The sequence below is a fragment of the Rhipicephalus microplus genome, chromosome 1 (assembly GCF_043290135.1).
Source record: "Rhipicephalus microplus isolate Deutch F79 chromosome 1, USDA_Rmic, whole genome shotgun sequence".
In the NCBI taxonomy this organism is placed as follows: domain Eukaryota; kingdom Metazoa; phylum Arthropoda; class Arachnida; order Ixodida; family Ixodidae; genus Rhipicephalus; species Rhipicephalus microplus.
Genome location: NC_134700.1, coordinates 55,667,683 through 55,694,742, shown reverse-complemented (window position 1 = coordinate 55,694,742; position 27,060 = coordinate 55,667,683).

Here is a 27,060-nt window from a genome sequence, read left to right as displayed (position 1 = left end):
TGAATATATTCGATGGTTCCGAACATTGAATATTTGTATGTGTTTCCAAGGAGTCCTTCATTTCTGTTCGGTTTTTTAGTATATGCATCAACTTGGATTATATATACGCATTCACTTAAGCATATTCTGTTTAGTTCTGTTGGAAAACGTGCCAAAACTTCTGTACGGTGCTCTGGTGCAATCCTTTGATCAGTATCTGTCCCATCAAAAATTTTTGGCATGCTTTATTGCATTATAGGGTATTTTGACAATTGATGACATGTGAAAGCCACAGTGCTTGGCTGTAATCCCAAAAGCAATGTCTGTCTCATCAAGAAGTGTCAGATGAATTTTGTAGATGTTAAAGGATATTTAAACTACCAGCAAAGTGCTGAAGTCTTCAACACAGAACTGATACGCAATCACCACCCAGCTTAGAAGGCATTTGTAGAGCTCTCTAACACGTTCAAATAAAGTTATCAAACACTGAATTGATCTACTTGGTTTGATTCCTAATACCAGTGTGTCTGACTTTTTGGAGGCACTTGTATTAAAATAATGTCCTATTTCTCTCATTTATTACAGGGATGCACTCAAGGGTAGTGATATTTCTTTACCTTGGCACGCTTAATGTGATATTACTGTTTAAATCCTTACATTTTGTATATATGTACGCCACTTTTGCAGTAGCCTCACAGTGAGCAGCCATATTTGAAAATAAATACATATACCATCCGAAAGTGTTCCACGCTGTGCTCGGTTCCAATCTGGTCACTAATATCTGTTGCATCATGATGTGTCGGGTGTGTTTTATTGCATTGGAGAACATTTTGGCTGCCTTCCATGAAGGGTTCAGTTCCAGTATTATGACCGATATCTGTGACTTCATGAAAAGTTGGGTGTCATTTGTCGTTTTAGAGAATACTTTGACTAAAGACAACGTCCAGAAGTCTTCCATACAGGATTCAGTTCCAATATTATGACCGATATCTGTGACTTCATGAACTGTTGGGTGTCGTCTATCGTTTTAGAGAATACTTTGACTGAAGACAACGTCCAGAAGTCTTGCATTAAGGTTTCAGTTCTAGTATTATGACCGATATCTCTGACTTCATGAACAGTTGGGTGTCGTCTGTCGTTTTAGAGAATACTTTGACTGAAGACAACGTCCAGAAGTCTTGCATTAAGGTTTCAGTTCAAATATTATGACCTATATCTGTGACTTCATGAACAGTTGGGTGTCGTCTGTCATTTTAGAGAATACTTTGACTGAAGACAACGTCCAGAAGTCTTGCATTAAGGTATCAGTTCTAATATTATGACCGATATCTGTGACTTCATGAACAGTTGGGTGTCGTCTGTCGTTTTAGAGAATACTTTGACTAGAGACAACGTCCACAAGTCTTGCATTAAGGTTTCAGTTCTAATATTATGACCGATATATATGACTTCATGAATAGTTGGGTGTTGTTTTAGAGAATACTTTGACTAAAGACAACGTCCAGAAGTCTTCCATACTTGGTTCAGTTCCAATATTATGACCACTATCTGTGACTTCATGAACAGTTGGGTGTCGTCTGTCGTTTTCGAGAATGCTTTGACTAAAGACAACGTCCAGAAATCTTGCATTAAGGTTTCAGTACTAATATTATGGCTGATATCTGCGACTTCATGAACAGTTGGGTGTCGTCTGTTGTTTTAGTGAATACTTTGACTAAAGACAACGTCCAGAAGTCTTCCATACAGAGTTCAGTTCCAATATTATGACCGCTATCTGTGACTTCATGAAGAGTCGAGTGTCGTCTGTTGTTTTAGAGAATACTTTGACTTGTAGTGCCATCATCACCATCATCATTTTTCAATCACCGCGCCGCGCCTCTCGCGCAGCTGATGCTAGCTTGAGCTGCGCGAGGATTAGAACGAGCTCACGCACCTGGCGCGTCGGACGTGGACAGCCACCGCGGCTCCGCTTCAGGCGTGAAATATAGTGGCGAGATCAGCACGGCCCCATCTGCCGCCTTCGACGCCGTCTCACGTCTCTCTTCTCTCGCCGCTACATTTGGTGACCCGGAGAACACGCCCTTCGCTGAACGGCCCGCTGCCATGTTCCCGCAACTCTGCCCGCCAGTGCCGCCGTTCCAATCTACCTACCCCAAGGTATGGTTCATGCAGCTCGACGCCGTTCTTGCGTTGAATGGCGTCACGGACCAGCCGCTGATGCACGCCATTCTTCATGACGCCCTTCCGGTAGAGTTGCGTCACCTCTCTGCCACTTCAACCTCCAGCCAGCAGCCTTACGATGACCTCTGCTCTGCGGTGCTTGCCAGCTATGGCCTCACCTACCACCCGCTGCCGTTTACCCGCGACTCTCAGGTTTTCCCTGCGTCGCAGCGTGCTGGACCCTCCGGCCCGAAGCTCTCATCTGACCGCAACCTAACTTCCCCGACAACGTCTCCCTCCACCTTGGGTCCGGCCACTAGCGCAGTGAGTTTCGCACCCGGTCACATATCCGACGAGGTTCTTGAAGTCGTTCCTGCTGCCGACAACCTGTCCACCACGAAGTGCGTTTTTTCGAAGTCCTCGGCCGATGGTCCTTCTGGCATGCTTGCTACCTCCATGTTTTCCACGAAAGCGACGACACGCGACACCGTGGCCCCACCAGACTCCATGACGACCACCTTGCCGCCCACATCGGAGTCTGGCACAGGTGACCTTTCGCCACCGAGCTACGCGGCCATGTTCCAGTCAGCACAAGCCTGGCATCCTCAATTCGACCCGCCACTGCCCCCGTTCCGGACCTCTCGCCTAGAGTCGTGGTTCGAGGAGTTTGCGGCAGCCTTGTATCACAACGGCGTCTGGATCCAAGAGCTCATGTACGAGGTATTGGAATACCATCTTCCACATGACCTCAAACACCACCTCACATACTTCTCCTGGAGCCCTCGCCCGTACGATCACTTGCGAGATGCCGTGCTCAAGTTTTACAGCCTTAAACATGCTCCTCCTCCCAAAAATGACACAACTGCACCTGGCTCATCACCTTCCAGGACGCCTCTCGCCCCACAGCCAGTCCAGACCATTCGCCTGCCGGCAACTGGCCACATAGATTCGACACCGGCCGCTGCCCAGTGCACCGTCGCATTCGCTGCAGAGACTTGGTCGGCTGAACTGTCTGTCCCGGGCGATTCGACGACCTCAGCTGGGCCAGCTGACCTTCCTGCAGACTCCCCGCCAGTCCCGGCACCTGTGGAGGCCCGCGACAGCACTCACACTATGGACCCAGAGCCCGCTGTGACACTGCACGCCATCAGTTTCCCCTGCACACTGGTGCCTGCCGCTCAAAACCTCGTGGACTGCCAGCACCTACTAACATCATCCTCGATGTGTCCTACAGAAGTTCAAGCCCCTGAGCATGCACGGCTGAACGTGCATGATGCTGTGACCATGTCAGGAAATCCCGAGGGCCGCACGCCTGGCTCACCACAGGTGGGGCACACCGTGCATGCCCCAACAGATGCGCAATTAAACCATCCGCCTACCACTACGTACGCGTGCTTGAGCATTTCAACGCCGTCGACGGCCCATGACAACTGTGACGCCACATACCCGCCGCTCGATCTCGCATCACCAAACGTCGGTTCTAGCTCGAACAACGCGACGACTCATCGGCGTACGCCTGCGCGTTACACATCGTCAAAGGTCGGAAAAAGCAATCTATCAGTGCCCTCTGAGCCGGCTCGTTATCACTGTAAACCATGTCGCACTTGATCGGTCCAAAGCGCACCGTTTCCAACTTATCTGCGCCCTACTCGGCCGACCAGGCGGCCACCGCAGCCGGTAATGTGCCACCGGAAGCAACGGTACCAGCACGGTAAACACACTACCAGGGTTGACCGCACTCCCCGTCGACGTTCCCACCAGCTCCAATAAAGAAGTAACACTAGACCTTCTGGACTGGCCGTACTACACTCATCCTACAGTCCATCTTTTAAGCATCAGTGTCCGAGTGCGCGCGACAATCGACCGCACAGAAACGGCCCGTGTGTGTTCTCGGCCCTTGACCATTTTTCGCCTTGTCGTTGGTACTCGCTATCAACAAAAGTGCCCCTTCATCACGACCCTCGCCCGCTCCTTCCAACAGCGTGCCTGCGTAGCCACCCTCGTCCGCTGCGCCATTCCCAGTGTCGCCCGCCAGAGACCCGCTGCTTACCGATGGCCCATCAAAGTTGACAACCTGGACTTTCCAAATGAACACTTTATGGATTGTCGTTCATGTATATAGCTTTTGTCACTATCTTTCTTTTTTTTCATATGCCTTCAAATCGCGCAAAGCACTAGGGAGGAGCCCTGTAGTGCCATCATCACCATCATAGTTTCTCAATCACCGCGCCGCGCCTCTCGCGCAGCTGATGCTAGCTCGAGCTGCGCGAGGATTAGAACGAGCTCACGCACCTGGCGCGTCGGACGTGGACAGCCACCGCGGCTCCGCTTCAGGCGTGAAATAAAGTGGCGAGATCAGCACGGCCCCCTCTGCCGCCTTCGACGCCGTCTCACGTCTCTCTTCTCTCGCCGCTACAGACTAAAGACAACGTCCAGCAGTCTTCCATACAGGGTTCAGTTCCAATATAACGACAGCTATCTGTGACTTCATGAAGAGTTGGGTGTCGTCTGTTGTTTTAGAGAATACTTTGACTAAAGACAACGTCCAGTAGTTTTCCATACAGGGTTCAGTTCCAATATTATCACGATATCTGTGACTTCATGAATTGTTCGGAGTCGTTTGTCGTGTTAGACAATACTTTGACTAAAGGCAACATCCAGAAGTCTTGCATTAAGGTTTCAGTTCTAATATTATGACCGATATCTGTGACTTCATGAACAGTTGGGTGTCATTTGTCGTTTTAGAGAATACTTTGACTAAAGACAACACCCAGAAGTCTTCCATACAGGGGTCAGTTGCAATATTATGACCGATATCTGTCACATCATGAAGTGTCAGGCACAGTTAGTTGCATTAGAGCACATTTCGACTATTGAAAATGCCCGAAGGCATTCTACGCAGTACTTGGTTCTTATCCTATGGCCAATATCAGTTGTATCAATAAAAACCAGGTGTGCTTTGTTGCATTAGAGGATATTTCGAACACACATCAGCCGAAAGCCTGCTACTCTGGCCTCATTGTAGTCTCATGACTGACTTAAATCTGACAGATCATGAAGTTGCAGGCGTGATTATTAAGTTGACTGATATAAAATATGTTGTGTAAGTATACTGAAGGTACCAGCGTATGCAAGATATTGTTAGTAACTTTGGTAGTGCAGGTATAGAAACCCAGTGGTTGGTAAACGTGATCAGGAGGGCAGCCACTCCTCATTCACCGCCGAGAGGAGGGGGGGAGAGCTCAATGTCAACTCCATATATTAACATAATAGGAAGGGGGTGCTAAGTTAGCCCTGGGGAGGGGCACTGGGACATACTTTTGCCCCCCCCCCTTCCTTAAGGAGAACCTTGCACACGTCTATGATATATGTACAGTATGCTAGACGCGAATGTTCATTCGCGGGAGCGGCACACGCACTGATGTTGATTTCTGGTGCATACCGCTGTAGTTACTTTGGGCACTGAAATCTCAATTACTTCTAAAATAGTCCAAACTGTGGTGGTTTAAGCACTATCAAGTTCTTAACGTGTTCTTATATCCTCTAAAACACACATTCCCGCTCCAGTTGAGAACGTGCCGCTCTGCGCTGAACTTGGACAGTTCTAAGCCAAAAGATCAAGCAACATTGTGCATCGGCCTTGGACGCGTGGGCGTCAACGTGGTCGACGCGTGCCAGTAGTTGCGCGCCCTTTTCCTCCACAGGCGTGACTAGACGCTTTTGACGCGTAGGCGTGTGCATACGCGTTCCAGTGGTTGGCACTTAAGCAACGCAGTGCGGCGCGCGCCTGCGAGTATATTGCAGGACCGGTGCCTGGCTTGGTAACGCTGGTCTGACGCGACGAAATGAACGCCGGTGAGCACGCGCACTGCGTCATGTAGAAACGTATTGGCACCTTGACGCTTGTATGTAGTCATGTTCTCACATGACACGCATGTCATGATTGTTACCTTTGTCATCCATTGGCGACACGTAATGCCAAGTTTGGCATATGTGAAGCCAGCGAAATTGCTGTCAGTGCATCATGAACGTGGCATGTAGTCATGTTGTTACATCAAACGCATCCCATGATTATCATGTTTGCACCAATCACATACCTTCGTCATACATTCACGCCCCGTAATACCAAATTCGGTATATGTGACGGAAGTGAAACGGCCACGAGTGCATCATGAGCGTGGCATGTAGTCATGCTGTTACATTACACGCATGCCATAATTTTCATGTTAGGGTTGGTCGCTTGTGTTCGGCATGCAATTATGTCATACCATACCAGTTTTGCAACATGTCATGTGAACGAAACCACCGCAAGAGCTGCAGGACCATGAAATGTAAATCATGACATTCATGACATACATATGATTTTTATGTTGTGACTAGCCAAAATGTTCTTCATACAGTCACATCAAGCCATACCAAGTTTGGTACCAATGCCATTATCGAAACGGCCAGTAGAGCTAAAATTCGTAGGTGGATATATATATATATATATATATATATATATATATATATATATATATATATATATATATATATATATATAGATAGATAGATAGATAGATAGATAGATAGATAGATAGATAGATAGATACGCTCAAAGTCACCGAAGTTCGCTAAGAAATGCTTCACATTTAAAAGTGAGAGTGCAACACCACCATGCCACGATCCAGCTAGTTGTGCCGCGTGCGACAGGCGGCTGCGCCCGAGCCTTAGTCCTAATGATGCGCTGAGAACAACCGGAATCCACCGAGCACCCAGCCTATAGGCGCAGAAGAGGCAGCCGCAAGGAGACGTCCAGACTCGGTAAAGTGCCCCAATCGCACACCGCACGCAGCAGCCTACCAAGCAATCCGCGTCCACCGTCCCGTACGGTGTCACTACCCCCCAGCGTTGAGCCGAAAACTAGACAGCAACGAGGCCCGGCTCCCCGAGCCCAAAGAGGTACAAGAAGCTATTTACAGAAACACGGACAACCCACAAGGCTTCCTTACTCGCTCCCTTAGGGCTTGGCCTTTAATCCACGTGATAAGCTTCGCTCACCCCAGAATGCAGATCGCATGGCTCTTGTCCCAACAGAACAACGTTTCTTTAAACGTACTACAGAAAAAAGAAGAAACAAAAAACTACTTGCAAGCAAAAAAAAAAAAACTCAATGTACCAACAAGTTCAAACACGTCACAACCGATCTCCTTGCTCTCAACAAAGGATTCCACTGACGCTAACAATGGATGTCCCCCCTAGGCCTACTCTTCAAGGGCTGAAACAAAAGCTTGTACCGAACCACGAAAACTGTCGTCCGATGCTCCACTTCAGTTTCAGTTTGAGTTTATTGATTTTTTTCTTTCGTACAAAACATACATTTTTACATAAACATACAAAAGGAGGTCCCAGAGCACTTGGCTGAAGGGGGACCTCCTGTCGGGAAATGTGATAAATATGCACAAGTAAAATGCAGCAACGGGGAATAAGTTATACAAATAAATAGAATACAGACTAAAAAAACCAATTTTAACAATCATAAGTACAGCAAAACACTGCAAAGAACATATAAAAAATAAAAGAAAAACCCAAATATTATTGACGATTCAAACAAAGGAACAAAAAAAAGCAAGAAAAAGATGAGTGGCTGTGGCACCATTAAGAGTGCATGAATATGAACAGGTGTAGATAATATTGCAGATCTTAGAATTCTATAGTATCCAGCTGAAAAGTAAATAATGTGTTTTTAAAAATAGCTAATGATGAAGACTGCTTAACGTTAAGGGGAAGACTGTTCCAGGTTGATAAGGACGTGAAATAACCAGGGTGTTTTCCATAATTAGTATGGACTAATGGCAATAATAAATTGTTGTTAGCTGCAAATCTGGTTCGGTTGGTGTTTACTAGAACAGCGTCTGGAAATATGTTTACTGGAGGAGTGTCACAAAACGAGCGCTCAAAAAGGGCGCGCCGCCAAATTCTCGCGATAAAGCGAGGGAGAGACACCGCGAGGTCAACGAAAAAAAAAGAAAACAAGCATTCAAGGACTCTGCGGGCGCGCGACCCTCTCCCCTCGGAAGCGTTGATTCACCGACGGGCCTCCCCACATCGGCGGCCGAGCAAACACTCGAAATTTCTAGATGGAAAGGGGTGTGGTGATGCCCGGTTGAGTCATCCGTCGCGGACGGCCTTCGAACCATCTCGCCCTCACCCCAGCCTTCGCTGCGTAGTGCGCCGACGAAATGATGAGAACTTTCTGGAATCTCGCGCGGAAGGTATTTAATCGAGCAGCCGAGATGAGAGATCAGGAGAAGACGGAAGTTAGCGCCAGAGCGCGTAGGGATTCCGGCGTGTAGTCGGCGAAGGTTTTGTTCGTAGAGACAAAGCTGGAGAAGACGATGATTTCCACCTGAGGGGTGACGACTTGAGCTACAGACAAGAGTGTGTGTTTACCGCTATCGAGCGAAGACGCGTGGCAACAGCTGCGTGTGTGAAGCCGACGTGTTTCCGGCGAAGAAGTTTGGTGCTTGGTGAGCGGCCAATTGAAGACGCAAGGTTTCCTGGAAGAGAAACTTCGGGGGCAGCGGAAAGACAACAACGCTGGACTTTGAGTGAGTGATTCTCGGAAGAGTATCATCCAGACTTTTTGTTCCAAGAACTTCGGACTGAATAGGTTTTCTATCTCTTTAGTCTTTAAGTGTCTTGGTTGTTCGATGCATGCGACTGCATTGTAGTGCGTATTGTTGTCTGTGTCCGTTGTTTCGAGTGTGGCTGATTGTACTGTGTAGTACGTTGTTTGATTGGTGACATATTGTACTCAACTGTTGTGGAGTGTGCATACTTGTGTATTGTTTTCGATCTGCAATTATTGAGAATATAATTCTGTTTACTTACTAACTCTCGGCTCTGACTTGTTCTTTGGGCCACAGCCGGCGTCCGCTGGCGCGCCAAAAAGGACCACTTCTAAATTGTCAACGCTTTCGTGGTGCGGTTCGGGGGGCCGATACTTCGGCCCTGGGAATTAGCCCGGCGATCGCCTCCCTAATTAACGGGACCTGTGACAAGGGGGGTTCTTAATTATTTTAAACAACACTATGGATAAATTGTATTTAACAAGGTTGTCTAATGATAGGATTCTGTTATTATGAAGACTGTCGGACACACAGCAGCTGAATGAGCTGAACGTTATTATACGGATGACCTGATTTTGTAAATGTTGCAGCGGTGCTATGTGAGTTGCATATGTGGTACCCCATGAGGTGATGCAGTAGTTCCGATGACTGTGAATGAAACAATAAAACAGTGTAAGTAGTGTAGGTTTGCTGAAATAGTACCTGGCTTTTAATAAAATTCTAATACCAGGAGCAATATTGCGCTTCAAATGGGCGATGTGTTTCGTAAATTTTAAGTTAGAATCTAAAGTAACACCGAGAAATGAACATTCATCAGCTGCACTAATGACGTGAGAATTAAGAATGATAGTGGGAAGAATTTCTGGTGTTCTGTGACTGGTATGAAAAAGCATGAATGAAGTCTTTGTGGTATTTATTTTCAGCGAATTAAGGCGGCACCATGCTAAAATATTGTTCAAATCCGTATTCAACTTCAATGTAAGAGCAGTTAGTGATCGATCACTAGTAAGCAATGTCGTGTCCTCTGCGTAAAGGAAAGCTTCTGATTGTGATAGGTGATTAGGCAAATCATTTATGCAAAGTAAGAAAAGTAGTGGGCCAAGTATCGATTCCTTCAGAACACTCTTTTTTGTTATTTCAAAGTTAGAAAGCGAGGAACCAACACACACAGCCTGTTGTCTGTCTGTTAAATAACTCCTTATAAGCTTGGGCGCCTGTGTAGGATGTCGCAGTGGGGAGCGCCACGTTCTTGGATTGAACGGACAGACGCGGTAAGAACGAACCCAAACCCACACATTTATTTAGCTACTTTTAGGGTGAGGATATCTTCAGACGAATTTTTATATTATCAATTGTGATCCACACGCTAAACAACCTTACACAATATAACAGTACACTCAACAACATGACAAACAAGGCGGTGTTGCTAACGCCTGACTCACCACAAGGGCCGGCCGTGCACCGGGGTCGCACGGCAAGGAACAACCGTTCGCGCCAAACGCCACCAGCCAAAGAGACTCGCTCCACTCTCTCGTGCCGCCACCAAGGCTTTCCGCCAGGGATCACCGCTGGTGCTACCAATCTAACCATGATAATGATGATGATAATAGGGGCGATCAATGCTCGCAAACACATCGCCACATTTCACTCAATAGTTGTGACTGCACAAACAACTTTACAGGTTGTGGCAGCACCCCCACAGGTGCCCATCTGCATTAACTAAAGTGCCAACCACAGGCACGCGTATGCTCGCGTCTACGCGTCGAAAGCGTCAAATGCGCATCTTGGCGTCGGCGTCGGAGGGGCATACGCGAGGAGGCGTGAGGGATCAAGCCGGGCTTGATATTTTTGCCACGCGTGCAATACGTCACCACGTGTACGGCGGCGCCAACCAACCAGGGGCCGTGCGCCAACCAACCAGAGGCCGCCATGCCTCGGTACGTTATGCCTAATGGCCGCCGCTTCGAAGGCACGGCCGAGTGCTGGAAGCAAGTACGGAAACTACTCCAAACATTCCTGAATGACTGCTTCGTAATCTAGAACGAAAACGAGACGACGAACGAATGCGAGTTCTACCAGCGTGATGCAGTTTCATGCAGAGTTCGAGCGACGCCGACAAATCCAGCGAATGCCGACCGGCTGTGCTAGCACCGGTCCCGAGTGCGATCGTCGGCTGAGCGAAAGGAGCATGTCGATGTTCTTGTGTTTTAATCTATGACTTTCTGTGCTAAAAACGAGTGTAAGCAGACTTCGGAGTTTCGAAGGTTTGAGCGTGAACTCTCGCCTACCGCGGAGGCAATTAAGAGCGGTGTCATCGGCATCCAGCGCAGACCTCTACTGCCTAGTTCGTATGAACCAGCACATGCGAGGAACATCAGCTCAAAAACCTCTACGGTAGTTTCCGTCGCACCATAGACACCATATACGACGCCCGAAACATCGCGTAGTTCACACGGAGGAGTTTTTACCTGCACTGTGTTTGTTTTCAACATCGGTATTCATCATCGCTGAAAGCAAACCTCACACTATCCAACAAATTTCGGTGATGTGAAAACGTACGTACTTATAGAAGTGTATTCGCAGATTCTACGACGCTAAAACATTCGTTGGCTTAGTGCAAATCGTTTTCGTGTGTTGCCAAGCTAATAACAAGCGTGCGCTGGTTGGTAGCAGTGTGAGGTGACTTCGTGCCGGGTACCACAAACGCTGAAACATTCAGCTGTCAGCGGTCTCATTTTCATTCACGTACAAGACAGAAACTTGAGCTTGCGTTGCTGTGGTGATCGAAAAAGAAAGTTGCATGATTAAGTGCTGCTGGTATTGCCTGCTATTTCACTTCTCGCTTCTGTTGCTTCTCTGCCACGCTCAGTAGCACATACGTTGCTTGAAGGAATTCTAACACACACATTCTTAATTTATAGTTCATTCTGATACTCATAGCTATAGGCATGCAATAGCGCTTCTCCGTCGTTTCACAGTTTACTATAATATTACGCGCGTTTTGTTTACAGCTGGACAGACAACTGAAAACCTTGTGAGAAGCACCTGATTTGAAATCAGCTGCACGATGACACGATAGTTGGAAGAGAAGATCACCACAAGTATGCACAGAATGAATGAAGGTGCACTAGTATGGTACTGCACTTTGTATAGAAGAAATGCAAAAAGTACCTCCTGTGACCTATGAGACCTTTCAGAACTGTGCATGTATTTATCTGTTCCTCCAGACTGTAATGAGCTGAAGATATTATTCGATGGTTTCGAACATTGAATCTTTGTATGCGTTTCCAAAGAGTGCTCCATTTCTGTTCAGTTTTATAGAATATGCATTAACTTGGAATATATATATGCGTGCACTTAAGCATATCCAGTTTAGCTCTGTTAGAAAACTTGCCGAAAATTCTGTACGGTGCTCTGGTGCAATCCTATGATCGGTATCTGTTCCATCAAAAATTTTGGGTATGCTTCATTGCATTATAGGGTATTTTGACCGTTGATGACCTGTGAAAGCCACAGTGCTTGGCTGTAATCTCAAAACCAATGTCTGTCTCATCAAGAAGTGTCAGGTGCATTTTGTAGATGTTAAATGATATTTAAACTACCAGCAAAGTGCTTGAGCCTTCAAATCAGCACTGATACACAATCGCCATTCAGCCTAGAAGTCATTTGTAGTGCTCTCTAACACGTTCAAATAAAGTTATCAAACACGGGATTGATCTACTTGGTTTGATTCCTAATACCAGTTTGTCTGACTTTTTGGAGGCATTTGTATTATAATAATGTTCTATTTCTCTCATTTCTTACCGGGGTGCACTCAAAGGTAGTGATATTTGTTTACCTTTGCACTCTTATTGTGATATTACTGTTTAAGTGCGTTTATTTTGTATATATTTACGCCACTTTTGCAGTAACTTCACATTGGGCTGCCGTATTTTAAAATAAATATACCATCCGAAAGTGTTCCACGCTGAGCTCGGTTCCAATCTCATCACTAATATCTGTTGCATCATGATGTTCCGTGAGTGTTTTATTGCATTGGAGAACATTTTGGCTGCCTTTCATGAAGGGTTTAGTTCCAGTATTATGACCGCTTTCTAAGACTTCATGAAAATTTAGGTGCGGTTTGTCGTTTTAGAGAATACTTTAACTACAGACAATGTCCAGAAGTCTTCCATACAGGGTTTAGTTGCAGTCCTATGACCAATATCTGTCTTATCATGAAAGTTTCATGTACAGTTAGTTACATTAGAGCATATTTTCACCACCCCAAAAAAATGCCCAGAAGCATTCTACGTAGTGCTTGGTTCCATTCTCATGACCAGTATCTGTTGTATCATTAAGAGCAGGATGCGGTTTTTTGCTTTAGAGGATATTTCCAATACGCTTATCAATCAAAAGCCCTCCGCACAGGGCGCAATTACAGCTTCATGACCTAAATCCATCACATCATGAAGAGCAGGGCGTGGGTTGCTGCATTGGAGAACATTTCGGCTGCAGACAACGTTCAAAAGCTTTTTATATCGGGTTCAGTTCCAATATTATGACCAATATCTGTGACTTCATGAACAGTTGGGTGGGGTTTGTCGCTTTAGAGTATACTTTGACTAAAGACAACGTCCAGAAGTCTTTCATACAGAGTTCAGTTCCAATATTATGACCGTTATCTATGACTTCATGAACAGTTGGGTGTCATTTGTCGTTTTAGAGAATACTTTGACTAAAGACAACGTCCAGAAGTCTTCCATACAGGGTTCAGTTGCATTATCATGACCGATATCTGTCACATCATGAAGTGTCAGGCACAGTTAGTTGCATTAGAGCACATTTCGACGATGGAAAATGCCCGAAGGCATTCTACGCAGTATTTGGTTCCTATCTTATGACCAATATCTGTTGTATCAATAAGAACCAGGTGTGCTTTGTTGCATTAGAGGATATTTCGAACACACACATCAGCTAAAAGCCTGCTACTCTGGCCTCAATCGTAGTCTTACGACTGACTTAAATCTGTCAGATCATTAAGTTTCAGGCGTGATTATTAGGTTGAGTGCTATAAAATATGATGTGCAAATATACTGAGGGTACCAGCATATTATAGATATTGTTAATAAATTTGGTAGTGCAGGTATAGAAACCCGGTGGTTTCTAAACCTGATCAGGAGGGCAGCCGCCGCCTCATTCACCGAAGAGAGGAGGGGAGGGGGGGAGCTCAATATATGAAGTCTGAAGTTAATTTTCACCACAAAGTTACACCATACAATGTGTGATTTGGAAGGTGGGAAAAAAGCTGCGATAAAAAACGCAGCTTGACTAGCCCCACATCCCATCAATACCAGGCAGAAAAAGTCACAGCATTCATAAAGTCCTCGAAACAAGTAAGCGGACACAAATACATAGTTTAAAGTGGCACCAATAAAAAAATTTCCATACATAAAATTTTAAGAACTGTTGATAGGATCGCACTCTTTGAGGAAATACGAAAAAAATAGAAATAACCAGAACATAAAAACAAATCTTTGGAACTGCATAAAACTCTTGCGTCATGAAGGTAAAAAAATATTCGACATATCTTGTCGCGAAAGAAGGCGCAATTGCTCTAATGAAAAATTGAATTTATTTAGTATGTGGGGGAGTGAATGTTTCAGAATTTGTAGACCATAGTTCGTTCGGCATCGAGGAACCTTCCAATAATCACTCTGTCTAGTTGGTCGAGACAAAGTGCGGCGCTCTATGCATGCCATGGAGATAAGATTGTTACTTCTTTTGTTAATTTCAGTTTTTAAAGACGCTAGTAAACGATATTCATACATGTTGTCAAATCTTACGATTCTGAAATTGTTGAATAAAGACAAGGTATGTGCATTATATTCGGCATTTGCAATAGAACGTAATGCATTTTTTGTAGTGCTAGTAATTTCTGCTGTTAGAGTGCTAGGAGCCAGTACCCCACACCAAAAGGCCGTAGCGTAACTGAGAAGAAAAAAGCGTGTTGTATATCATTAGCATCTGAGTAGTCGGTAAAAATCACTGAAATCTAATACGCATGCCTAGTACCTTACTTAACTTGTTTCTTACCATTTCGGTTTGTGAATCCCATAACATATGCTCATGAAAATCAATTCCCAATGCTTTAGCGGTCGAAGAGAAACCAATCACAGAATCGTGCAGGTGTAGTTTTGAAGTAGCTGCATACGTTGTTTCTTTTGAACGAAATAGGACGGCTTTGGTTTTTGAACAGTTGACTTGTAGGGAGTTAGCAGTCGCGTTTGCTGCTGAAGTTAGGTCATTTACATTCACACCTGTAAAAAACAAGGAAGTGTAATCCGCATATATGACATATTTGATTGTGCGATTTATGTTTATAATGTCGTTGACATAAGTGATGAAAATTAACGGCCCCAATTATTACCTTGGGGTACACCTTGAGCAGGTTTTTGCAAAGATGATTGTTCTGTGTTTATGCTTACACACTGTAGCCTATTTCTCAAATAACAGGTGATTAAGTTTAGCGCAAATCCTCTAATGCCATAATAGGGCAATTTTTGTAAGAGGGTATTTTGATTTACCCGGTCAAAGGCTTTGGAGAAGGCAACAAATATGCCTAGCGTAATTTTCCTGTCCTCTATATTACTTAATATAATTTCCTTTTGACGTAACAATGCTACCTCCGTCGACAGCACTGACCTAAAACCGTACTGGGCTGGAGTAATTACCGAATGTTTTGCAAAGAAGTTCAACCGTCTTATAAATATTGTCACGTAATGCAAGAGGGGGAACACACACAATGATTTATTGAGGGTGAACTTGTGCCCAGAAAAGTAGCTATGTCACAAAGAAGAGTATGCTAAAAGTGTTCCGCCTACGTGTCCCTTTCTGAACAACCACTCCGTCAGATCTCCCGGCTCGTGCTCCTACACCAGAGGCATGCGCTGCTCTGCCCAAAATGCGTGAGCAGGCGCGAGGCACAGTAGACGCCCACATAGCGTCTCATCGGTTGCGAGGCACTGCAGACGCCCACATAGCGTCTCGTTGGTTGCGAGGCACTGTAGAAGCTCGCATAGCGTTTCGTTAGTTGCGAGGCACTGTAGACGCTGACATAGCGTCCCATTGGTCCTCTTTGTAAAATAATTAGTAGGAGCAATCTCTGTGGTATTACTGCCCCTCCAAAATGCACTTCGTCTCGATGCGTGAATTAGGAAGGTTAATAGTCGAGGGGGTAGATATTTCATTCTCTTTCGTGGTATGGCTTCATGCGGACAACGTTGACGACCTCCGCATGGTTTTGCCGTTTCGAGTGCTCTTGTCCGTCAGGGATTACTTCATAAGTTAGGTCACTTAGCCCGCGAAGGACCTCGTATGGACCAAAGTACCGTCGAAGGAGCTTTTCTGACAGGCCGCATCGTCGTATTGGTGTCCAGATCCATACTTGATCACCTGGCTGGTACTTGACTCCCCTGCAACGCAGGTTGTAGTAGTCCGCATCCTTGAACTGTTGTTGACGTATTCGGTGCCTTGCCAACTGGCGTGCTTTTTCAGCTTTCTGCGGAAATTCGTCAATGTCAGATGGCTCGTAGCGGTCATTGTCGACTGGGAGCACGGCGTCGAGAGTTGAATTGACTATGTGACCATAGACAAGCTGAAATGGGGTGAGTCGGGTGGTCTCTTGGAGGGCCGTACTATATGCGAATGTTGCGTAAGGCAGGATTTCATCCCACGTTTTATGCTCCAAGTCCACATACATCGACAGCATGTCAGCGAACGTGTGATTTAGGCGTTCCGTCACACCATTCGTTTGGGGATGGTACGCAGTGCTTTTCCTGTGGCTGCTGTTCGTCATTATGATCAAACATTGCATCAACTCTGACGTGAAGGTTGCTCCTTGGTCGGTGATTACTACCTTTGGGGCGCCATGTCGAAGAACTATGCTGTGCACGAAAAACTTGGCTACTTCAGCTGCCGTTCCTCGCTCAAGGCAGCCGGTTTCAGCATACCGCGTTAAGTAGTCGGTGGCGAATACGATCCACTTCTGCCCGATGATGACTTTGGGAAGGATCCAAGAAGATCCATTCCAACTTGTTCAAATGGTGTAGCAGGCGGTTATATGGGCTGGAGCAGGCCAGCCGTCTTCAGTGGTGGTCTTTTGCGCCTTTGACATTCGTGACATGTCTTCGCATATTGCTGCACAGATGCCAGCAGCTTGGGCCAGTAATACTTCTGATGAATTCTGGCAAATGTCCGGCTGACGCCCAAGTGACCAGACGATGGTTGATGATGACAAGCCTCTAGAATTTCGGGTCTCATTGATAACGAAACGACGAGTAAGAACTTCTCTTTGTTATGCCCCAAGTTCCTTTTGTATAGCACATTTTCACGAAGACAGAATGAAGATAATGTTCTCTTAAATACACATGGGACCTGGCTGGCACGCCCTTCGAGGTGTTCGATTAAAGGGAGCAGTTGTGCGTCAGCTCATTGATGCTCCGCATTATCTGAGGCTTCCATCACACAGAGAAGTGTCGAATCGTCTTCTTCTGAAGGAGTAGAGTCAAGTGGCGAGCGTGATAAGGAATCGGCATCATTGTGTTTTCGCTTAGACCGGTATACAACAGTAATGTCGTATTCTTGCAGTCGGAGGCTCCATCTGGCAAGACGTCCCGACGTGTCTTTTAAGTTCGCCAGCCAGCAAAGTGAGTGGTGGTCGCTGACGGCACGAAATGGCCTTCCGTAGAGGTATGGTCTGAACTTGCTGATAGCCCATACCACTGCCAAACACTCTTTTTCTGTCGCGGAATAGTTTTTTCGGCTTTTGAGAGGGTACGGCTGGCGTAAGCTATTACTTTTTCTTATCCATTTTGCCATTGTACGAGTACTGCGCCGAGACCAATATTGCTTGCGTCTGTATGGAGTTTCGTGTCAGCGGTCACGTCGAAGTGGGCAAGGATCGGCGGGCTTTGCTAACGTTGCTTTGATTCGTTGAAAGCTGTTTCTTGTTCTGCACCCCAAGCGAATGATTCTTCGTCTTTTGTGAGTTTGTTTAGAGGTTCGGCAATTTTTGAGAAATTTTCTACATATCGTCTGTAGTAAGCGCATAAGCCCAAAAATCGACGCACCTCTTTCTTGTTGATGGGCTTTCGAAATCCTGCGACCGCCGCAGTCTTGTCAGGATCAGGGCCAACACGTTCCGCGCTGATTACGTGTCCCAGAATACGAAGCTTGTCGGAGCCGAACTGGCACTTCTATGGTTTGGTTGTCAAGATGGCCGACGTGATAGTCTGAAGCCCTGACCACAGTCTCTCTACGTATTGGTCAAACGTCCCAGAAAATACCACAACATCGTCCAAGTAGACTAGGCATGACTGCCACTTCAGCCTCGTGAGGACACTGTCCAGCATGCGCTGGAATGTCGCTGGCGCACAACAGAGACCGAGAGGTAGTGCTTTAAACTTGTGCAAGCCATCCGGGGTTACGAAAGCGGTCTTTTCACGGTATCTTTCATCCACTTCGATTTGCCAATATCCGCTTTTTAATTCGAGGGAAGAGAAATATAGGGCGAGCCATAGCCCATCCAATGTGTCATCAATACGCGGTAAGGGGTATACATCCCGCTTGGTTACGGTGTTTAGTTTCCGGTAGTCTACACAAAATCTCAACGTGTTATCTTTTTTTCTCAAGAAAACTACCGGCGAAGCCCACGGGCTGCTGGATGGCTGAATGACATCATCCTGCAACATCTCCTGCACCTGGCTCTTTATAACCTCTCGTTCTTTCGGCGAAACTCTGTAAGGGTGTTAATACACTGGCCTGGTTGTTTCCTCTCTTATAATCCTGTGCTTCACGATCTGCGTGCGACGTACTTTTGATGAGGTGGAAAAACGTTCTGCGAATTCATCTGTCAGGTCTTCCAGGATTTTCCTCTCGGCTGGCGATAGACTTCGGCTGATTGAAGCTGATGTTCCAAGGTCATGCGTAGTTTCCAAAGTAGGCGGCTCTGACGCAAGGGCACATAGGTCACTAACTTCAGTAAGGCTGTGTAGAAAAGTGATGGCAATGTCTTTTGCGACATGCTGAATTTCATTTCCCAAATTAGTGAGCAGTACGTTGGCGAGCCCACTACGTAAGCGAATAATGCCTCGAACTATGCAAATACCTTTCTTTAGCAGCAGCTCGACATTGCCATCCGCTATTCCTTCAGAGCTGACGAATGCGTCATTCCTTACGCCAACCACGACGCTGCATCGTGGTGGCATGGTTACGTCCGTCGATAACACGCAACGCAGAACTTCCCGTCTCCTCTTCTATGGCCAGCTTTGTCGAAAAAGAAATACTAGAATTCTGCAGGTTTATTATGGCGCCCTTATCTAGCAGGAAATCCATTCTGATTATTACGTCTCTCGAGCATTCTGGCAGAACTAAAAAAAATTCCGCCATATCCACGAAGTGAATGATGATGAGTGGGCGAAGCTCCGGAGGTAAACCTGGTAAACCATGAATCCTCTGTACATTTTGCCCACTCGATTTTATTACATCGCTCCCCCTAGCGTACGTCGCCGCACTAAATCGAACGATTGCCTTCAACCAATGACACGCGCCATATGTGACATCATTCCTATTTTATAAGATCTCGCGTCTTTCATCAACTACAAGTACCGCTTTCTAGTTTATAACATCTTGCATCTTTTCATCATCAGCTACAAGTACCACCATCTAATAAACACTACAAGAACTAAACGAGAGGTGGCTACATACAGGAGACGGTACCGCCATCTAGTGAACACTGCAAGAACTAAACTAGAGGTGGCTACATACAGGGGACGGTACCGCCATCTAGTGAACACTGCAAGAACTAAACTAGAGGTGGCTACATACAGGCTACAGGGGACGCACAGCCCACGCCCTAAGGAGCTTCGCCCCTAAAAATCAGCGACATAAGCGGCACCCTGAATGCCGATCCTGGCGGTGCATCTTCCCAGAGGTGTTATCAGATGGCCCCAGCCGTGCGTATTTTTGGTCCACTCCAAGACGTCAAAACTTTCTTCAGATTTTTCGCGATTGCATAGCTTACGACTGAATAATCGGCACCGGTATCAACCAATACGTTAAATTCCCGCCCGTTCACAGTAACACGCAAGTCTGAAGAAATTTTTTCTTTACTTATATTCGTCGTCATTTTCTGCTCGTCGCTGCTTCGCTGGGGCCTTGACGAAGGATCTTTGCTCTGTCGGACATCAGTGGCCTTGCCTCCCCAGGTCGCTGGCTTCAGTTTTTCTGACGCGGGCTCATTGACCGATTGTTTCGTGAATTTGGTGGTGAACTTGAACGTCGCGGACTTGGCGATCGAAAACGATTTGGTGCTGGTGACCTTGGCTGGTGCTGGAAGCTAGCGGCTGGAGATACGTGCCTTGAAAGGTACTCCTCTATTTCTATAGGCCTTTCACCATTATGCGGGCATGGAGCATACACAGAAAACCTACGCAGACCGACCCTTCGGTATGGACAGTGTCGGTAAAGATGTCCAGCTTCTCCGCCGTGAAAACAGAGTGGTGTCCTGTCAGGTGTGCGCCACACATCACTTTTCTGCTCTCCAAGAAAAGATTGGCTGGTCGGAGCTGACTGGCGGGCACTGGGAGTCGCGAACAAGGCAATGTGAACGGCAGGTTGGCGTAAAGCGTCTGCGTACGTTGATACATCGCGTTCCAGCGGGGGTTGTTGAAGTCGAAGAGGTTGCACTTCGGGTTCCGGCTGAAGAATGGCGTGCCGAACTTCATCACGAATGACGGATGTGGGGGATGAAACTGTCGGCATGACTTGCGGTTGGAGAATGTTACGACGCTCCTCTTTGACGATGGAACGCACCAGCTCTCTCAGCGTGTCGTTGCTGCTGTCTCGCTTTGCCAAAAGAACGCCCGCGGGCTCACTACCGGCATCCCGATTGTAGTAACGGGCACGCTGATGCAATGCTCTTTCTATGGTCATGGCTTCTGTGCGGAGTTCAGCAACGGTACGAGGAGGATTGCGAACCAGGCCTGCAAATAGGTCCTGTTTGACTACACGCATCAAATGGCGCTTTTTATTTGCTTCGGTCATGTTCGGATCGGCTCGTTTGAAGAGGCAGGACATGTTCTCGATATACATGCTGACACTCTCGTTCATGCGTTGGTTTCTTGATCGAAGGGCGTTTTCTGCCCTTTCCCGGTGATCCGTGCTGGCATACGCAGCAAGAAACTGCTGCCGAAAGTGTTCCCACGTCGCTATTGCGCCTTCGTGGTTCTCAAACCATATTCTAGCTCCATCCTCCAACGCAAAGTACACGCGGCCCAATTTCCTCGCCTCATCCCAGGCATTGGTCCTTGCGACCCGCTCGAAATGCTCCAGCCAGTCTTCCACATCTTCGTGCGCATCACCATGGAATGGTTCAGGTAAGCACGGGGGAGACACGATGAGTTCAGATGTTGAAGCTGGATTGGCCATTTCTCTGAGATTGGCGGTTCCCGCTGCCCGTGTTGCTGGAGTAATGAGGAGTTGTCCGAATTCAGGTGACTCACCTTGGAGGCGCCGACTTGAGCGCTGGTGTACTGAAGTAAGTTCACCAGGCTCCAATCGCGGGGGGTCAGAGCTTCTTTCTCTTGCGCCAAGGGGACTTCGAATCATACCCCGCACCTCCACCAGAATGTCACGTAATGCAAGGGGGGGAACACACACAATGATTTATTGAGGGCGAACTTGTGCCCAGAAAAGTAGCTATGTCACAAAGAAGAGTCTGCTAAAAGTGTTCCGCCTACGTGTCCCTTTCTGAACAACCACTCCGTCAGTCTTCTCGGCTCGTGCTCGTACACCAGAGGCATGCGCTGCTCTGTCCAAGATGCGTGAGCAGGCGCGAGGCACAGTAGACGACCACATAGCGTCTCGTCGGTTGCGAGGCACTGTAGACGCCTACATAGCGTCTCGTTTGTTGCCAGGCACTGTAGACGCTCACATAGCGTCTCGTTAGTTGCGAGGCACTGTAGACGCTGACATAGCGTCCCGTTGGTCCTCTTTGTGAAATAATTTGTAGGAGTAATCTCTATGGCAATATTAACTTTTCCATGGGCTTTCAAAACAATGGTAAAACAGATATGGGCATATAGTTATTCAAATCATTTGTGTCTCCTCCCTTAAACAGCAATGTAACTTTTGCATGCTTCATACGATCTGTGAAAATACCTGTGCCTAAAATTAGCTTATAAATGTATGTTAAGGGCATGACTAATATTTCTATGATAAAACAGGCTGGGGCCATCTTTAACCTATCAATATCTTCCGATTTACTTTTTTTAGTTTTTAAAAACACCCATAACCTCGTGTTCGTCTGTTGGAGAAAGATAAACCGACGAAGCTACTGTCTGTGCGGACATGTAATGTAGTGCGGTAGTGTCACTGACACTGTCTACCAAGGAAGTAAGGTGATTATGGAATTTCTCAGCCAATGCTCTGCCTCTGTATGTTCGATCGCCTTCAGTTATCTCTTCTACACTAAAATTACCTTTCCGTAATGCAGTAATTGAATTTAATTTGCTCCACTTCTCCTTGACCCCTTAGACACCCTCGAACATGCAAGAATAATAACTGCGTTTCGCTTTTTTCATAACTTTAGTTAAATTATTTTTATATTTTCAAAAGGAATCCAATGCGTCTGGATCGCGATTCTTCAAGAATAGTTGATACACTCTATTTTCACATTTATAATTTTTATCAGGTTCTTTGTGACCTATGGTTTCCGCGAGCGTTTAGACTTTTTTATTTCTTTGTAGGGAAAACATCGCTTGTAAATGCGGGAAATTGTCTCTATGAAACTGTCGTATGCTGCGTTTGCTGATGAGCACGAGCGCACTGCTGCCCAATTTGTTCTGGAGATTTCAACTCTAAACTGCGAAAGAGAGTTTTCGGTTATATTCTGGCACCGGAGTTTGTAGGTAGGGTTTGATAAAACATGACACCTATCAATAACTAAATATATCGGCAAATGATCACTAAGTGTAATGTTGACTGTCCCAGAAAACAGACTTTCGCGTGGTAAGTTGGTAATAAAAAGGTCCAGTAACGTAGCGCTAGCTGCTGAAATGCGAGTTGGTTGCATTATCACATTTGATAACAAATACGACTCAAGAAGCATACGAAATTCGGACAGTTTTGATGTATTTGAAAGCATGTCAATGTTTAGGTCGCCACCTAGGACTAATTTATATTGATGTATGTTAACATGATAGAATATCGCGTCCAGCTGCTCGAAGAACTCACCTAAATTACCATCAGGTGGACGGTACACCTCCGCAAGAAGAAACTTCCCACATTTCAAACATGTTACATCAATATCTTACGTACATAAAGACAGGTCATCAAGCAGTTCATAATTGATACCTTGTTTAATAAACATACATACGCCCCCACCTCTTCTAATGGGTCTGTTCAAGAAAACTGCATTATAATATTCTAGGTGCATGTCATCATCAGCCGAAAACCACGTTTCTGTGAACATAATTACAGAAAACGAGAAGCCGAAATCACTCAGAAATACACACAATTTATTCTGTTTGCCTCGTGCTAACTGCGTATTTAAATGTATAAAAGTAAGAGGAGAATCGCATTTCTCGACCGTATTATGCTTTAACTCTGACGGAGTACACTAGAAATGTTCATTTCAGATGCTGGTGGGTCAATAGGAAAATTGTGCATTGTAAAGTTTATATTCATTGCGACATAAACCGTGCGTTGGAGCGACACGTCAACGACGAAATTTGTGACAACAAATCTTATCGAACAAATTTTATAGCCACAAACTGGATAGCCAGCATCAATGAAACATAGTAACGAAAACAAGCTCTACATACGTCGATCATGAATCACCAACTCGCCCAATCGTCCACCTTGATTAGCTACTGCAAGAGCACTGGTGCATCCCAAGGCAATAAGAGGGAGTGAAATGTATTCCCTCAAATAATGACTCACACGCCCAAATGTTTTTGTGATATCGTGAAGCATATATTTCATGAACAAAGATAAACTTAACTTCAGGAGCATGCGTCGTACTGCGTCGTACTTGACCCACTTAGAAACAAAAATTAAGCATGAAACAAACAACTGAAATTCTCGCTTACAGCGGCGCCGAAATATCTGTGCCCACAACAGAAACCGCCTTCTTCGCTGCACTGCTTTCACGAAGAACTGTTGTTTACGTCATCACTGCTTTCGATTTTGATCTTGGGTGCGTTTTCAGTCTGCCGCGCATGCCGCGCAAAGATTTTTCCATCGCGAATCCAGACATATTTCCAACGAGTCTCACGCTTGCGTGCCGTAGCCTGACCAAGAAGTCGTTTCAGTTCTGGGCACAGATGTTCATTTATGAACACCGCTGACCGAGAGTATATGCCGAGATCGGAACATTTCAGGCTTGCTGTGCGGGCATTCATCAAAAAGTTATCCCGCCTTTGTCTCTGCTTGATCTGCCCAACCACGTTTTTTTTTTGCGTGAGTTTTGTGCCATTGGAACTCTGTGTGCTCGTCCGATATCAGTCGCGACAAGTGGCACGCCCACCTTTTTTCCAATTTTTATGACCATTTCAACTAGGTCTTCGGATGATTCGTGGGGAATGCCTTGAATTTCGACATTTGCCCTCCGGGAATACTGTTCAGAACACTGTTCAGCATTCTGTTCTCATGGTCATTTACCTGCCGTGCGAGATCAGAGCTTTGTACCTTTAACTCAGCATTTGAGGCTCTCAGGGCTTGGTTTTTATTTCTAATGTCTTCATATTCCTTGTTTGCCGTAGCCAGAAAGGTCTTAATATCCGTTAGTTCCTTCCGAAAGTCTCGCTCGATTGTTTCTTTGAAATCTTTGAACTCCGCCCTAAGTTCACGTTTCAGCTCATCAAAAATCGCTCTGAGCTCCATCGACATCCTCTAATGAAAAAGCAATGCCAAAAATAGAAATGATACAAATAATACAAATGGCAGCAATGACAGCAGCGGCAAGAGCAGTAAAAGTAAAAAAAAATAGGCTGATTCCCAACCTGCGTAAAAATGCGCAGAGTCCGTGAGCACAAGTGAAGCCTGCTGCCGCCCTTGCTGCCAAGTGAAGGAGCAGACGGTGCCCTCGGTGCTTTTGTACTGTCCGAAGAGATGACGATCCAACGGGGCAGGGGGGGGGGAAGCAGTGTCGCAGTCAACTTTCCGTAGCTTGAAAGGTGATGCTAGCGTCGGAAACACAGCTTTCCCATCCACGGCGTTGCAAGTTTAAACGGCAGTACAGCCACCACAGCCAGAATGCTGGGCATGGTATCAGCAATGCCTGCGTTAAAGATGCGCAGAGTCTGTGAGCACACGTGAAGCCTGCTGCCACCCTTTCTGTCGAGTGAAGGAGTGGACGGTGCCCTCGGTGCTTTTGTACTGTCCGAACAGATGACGATCCAACGTGGCAGCGGGGGCAGTGTCGCAGTCAACTTTCCGTAGCTTGAAAGGTGATGCTAGCGTCGGAAACACAGCTTTTCCACCCGCGGCATTGCAAGTTGAAACGGTAGTACAGCCACCACAGCCAGAATGCTGGGCACGGTATCAGCAATGCCTGCGTAAAAGACGCGCAGAGTCTGTGAGCACACGTGAAGCCTGCTGCCACCCTTTTTTGCCATATGTAAACTCCATATATTAACTTTATAGGGAGGGGGCGCTGAGGTAGCCCTTACATGGACATAATAGGAAGGGGGGGGGGCACTGCGACAAACTTTTGTCCTCCCTCCTTAAGGAGAACCCTGCACACGCATATGATAGACGTACAGTATCCTAGACGCGAATGTTCATTCGTGGGAGCGGCGCTCGCACCGATGTTGATTCTGGTGCATACCGCTGTAGTTACTTTGGGCACTGGAACGTCAATTACTTCTAAAATAGTGTAAACTGTGGTGGGTAAAGCACTATCAATTTCTTAACGTGTTTTCATATCCTCTAAAACATAAAAACCCACTCCAGTGAAGAACGTGCCGTTCTGTGCTGAACTCGCACAGTTCTAAACGAAAATATCAAGCAACATTGTGCATCGGCTTTGGACACGTGGGCGTCAACGCAGTTGACGCATGTCCATGGTTGCGCGCCCTTTTACTTCACAGGCGCCACTAGACGCTATTGACGCGTATGCTCGCGTCTACGCGTCAAAAGCATCAAATGCGCCTCTCGGCATCGGCGTCGGAGGGGCATACGCGAGAAGGCGCGAGGGATCAAGCCGGGCTTGATATTTTTGCCACGCGTACGCTACGTCACCACGCGTACAGCGGCGCCAACCAACCAGAGGCCACGATGCCTTGGAACGTAATGCCTTATGGCCGCCGCATCGAAGGCAAAGCCGAGTGCTGGATGCAAGCACGGAAACTACCCCAAACGTTCCTGAATGACCGCTTCATAATCTAGAATGAGTTTCGGAGTTTCGAAGATTTGAGCGTGAGCCCTCGCCTACCGCGGAGAAAATTGAGAGCGGTGTCATCTGCATCCACGCCGACCTCTACCATCTAGTTCGTATGAACCAGCACATGCGAGAAACCTCGGCTGAAAAAACTCTACGGTAGTTTCCGTCGCAACACAGACACCATATACGACGCCCGAAATATCGCGTAGTTCATACGGAGGAGTTTTTATCTGCACTGTGTTTGTTTTCAACAACAGTATTCATCATCGCTGAAAGCGAACCTCGCACTAGCCAACACATTTCGGTGATGTGAAAACGTACGTACTTATAAAAGTGTATTCGCGGATCGTACGACGCTGAAACATTCGTTGGCTTCGGTGCAAATTATTTTCGTATGTTGCCAAGCTAATAACAAGCGTGCGCTGGTTGATAGCAGTGTGAGGTGACCATGCCGGGTACCACCAACGCTGAAACATTCAGCTGTCAGCGGTCTCATTTCCATTCACGTACAAGACAGAAACTCGAGCGTGCGTTGCTGTGGTGATCGAAAAAGAAAGTTGCATGATTAAGTGCTGCTGGTATTGCCTGCTATTTCACTTCTCGCTTCTGTTGCTTCTCTGCCACGCTCAGTAGCACATACGTTGCTTGAAGGCATTCTAACACACACATTCTTAATTTATAGTTCATTCTGATACTCATAGCTATAGGCATGCAATGGCGCTTCTCCGTCGTTTCACAGTTTACTATAATATAACGCGCGTTTTGTTTACAGCTGGACAGACAACTGAAAACCTTGTGAGAAGCACCTGATTTGAAATCAGCTGCACGATGACACGATAGTTGGAAGAGAAGATCACCACATGTATGCATAGAATGAATGAAGGT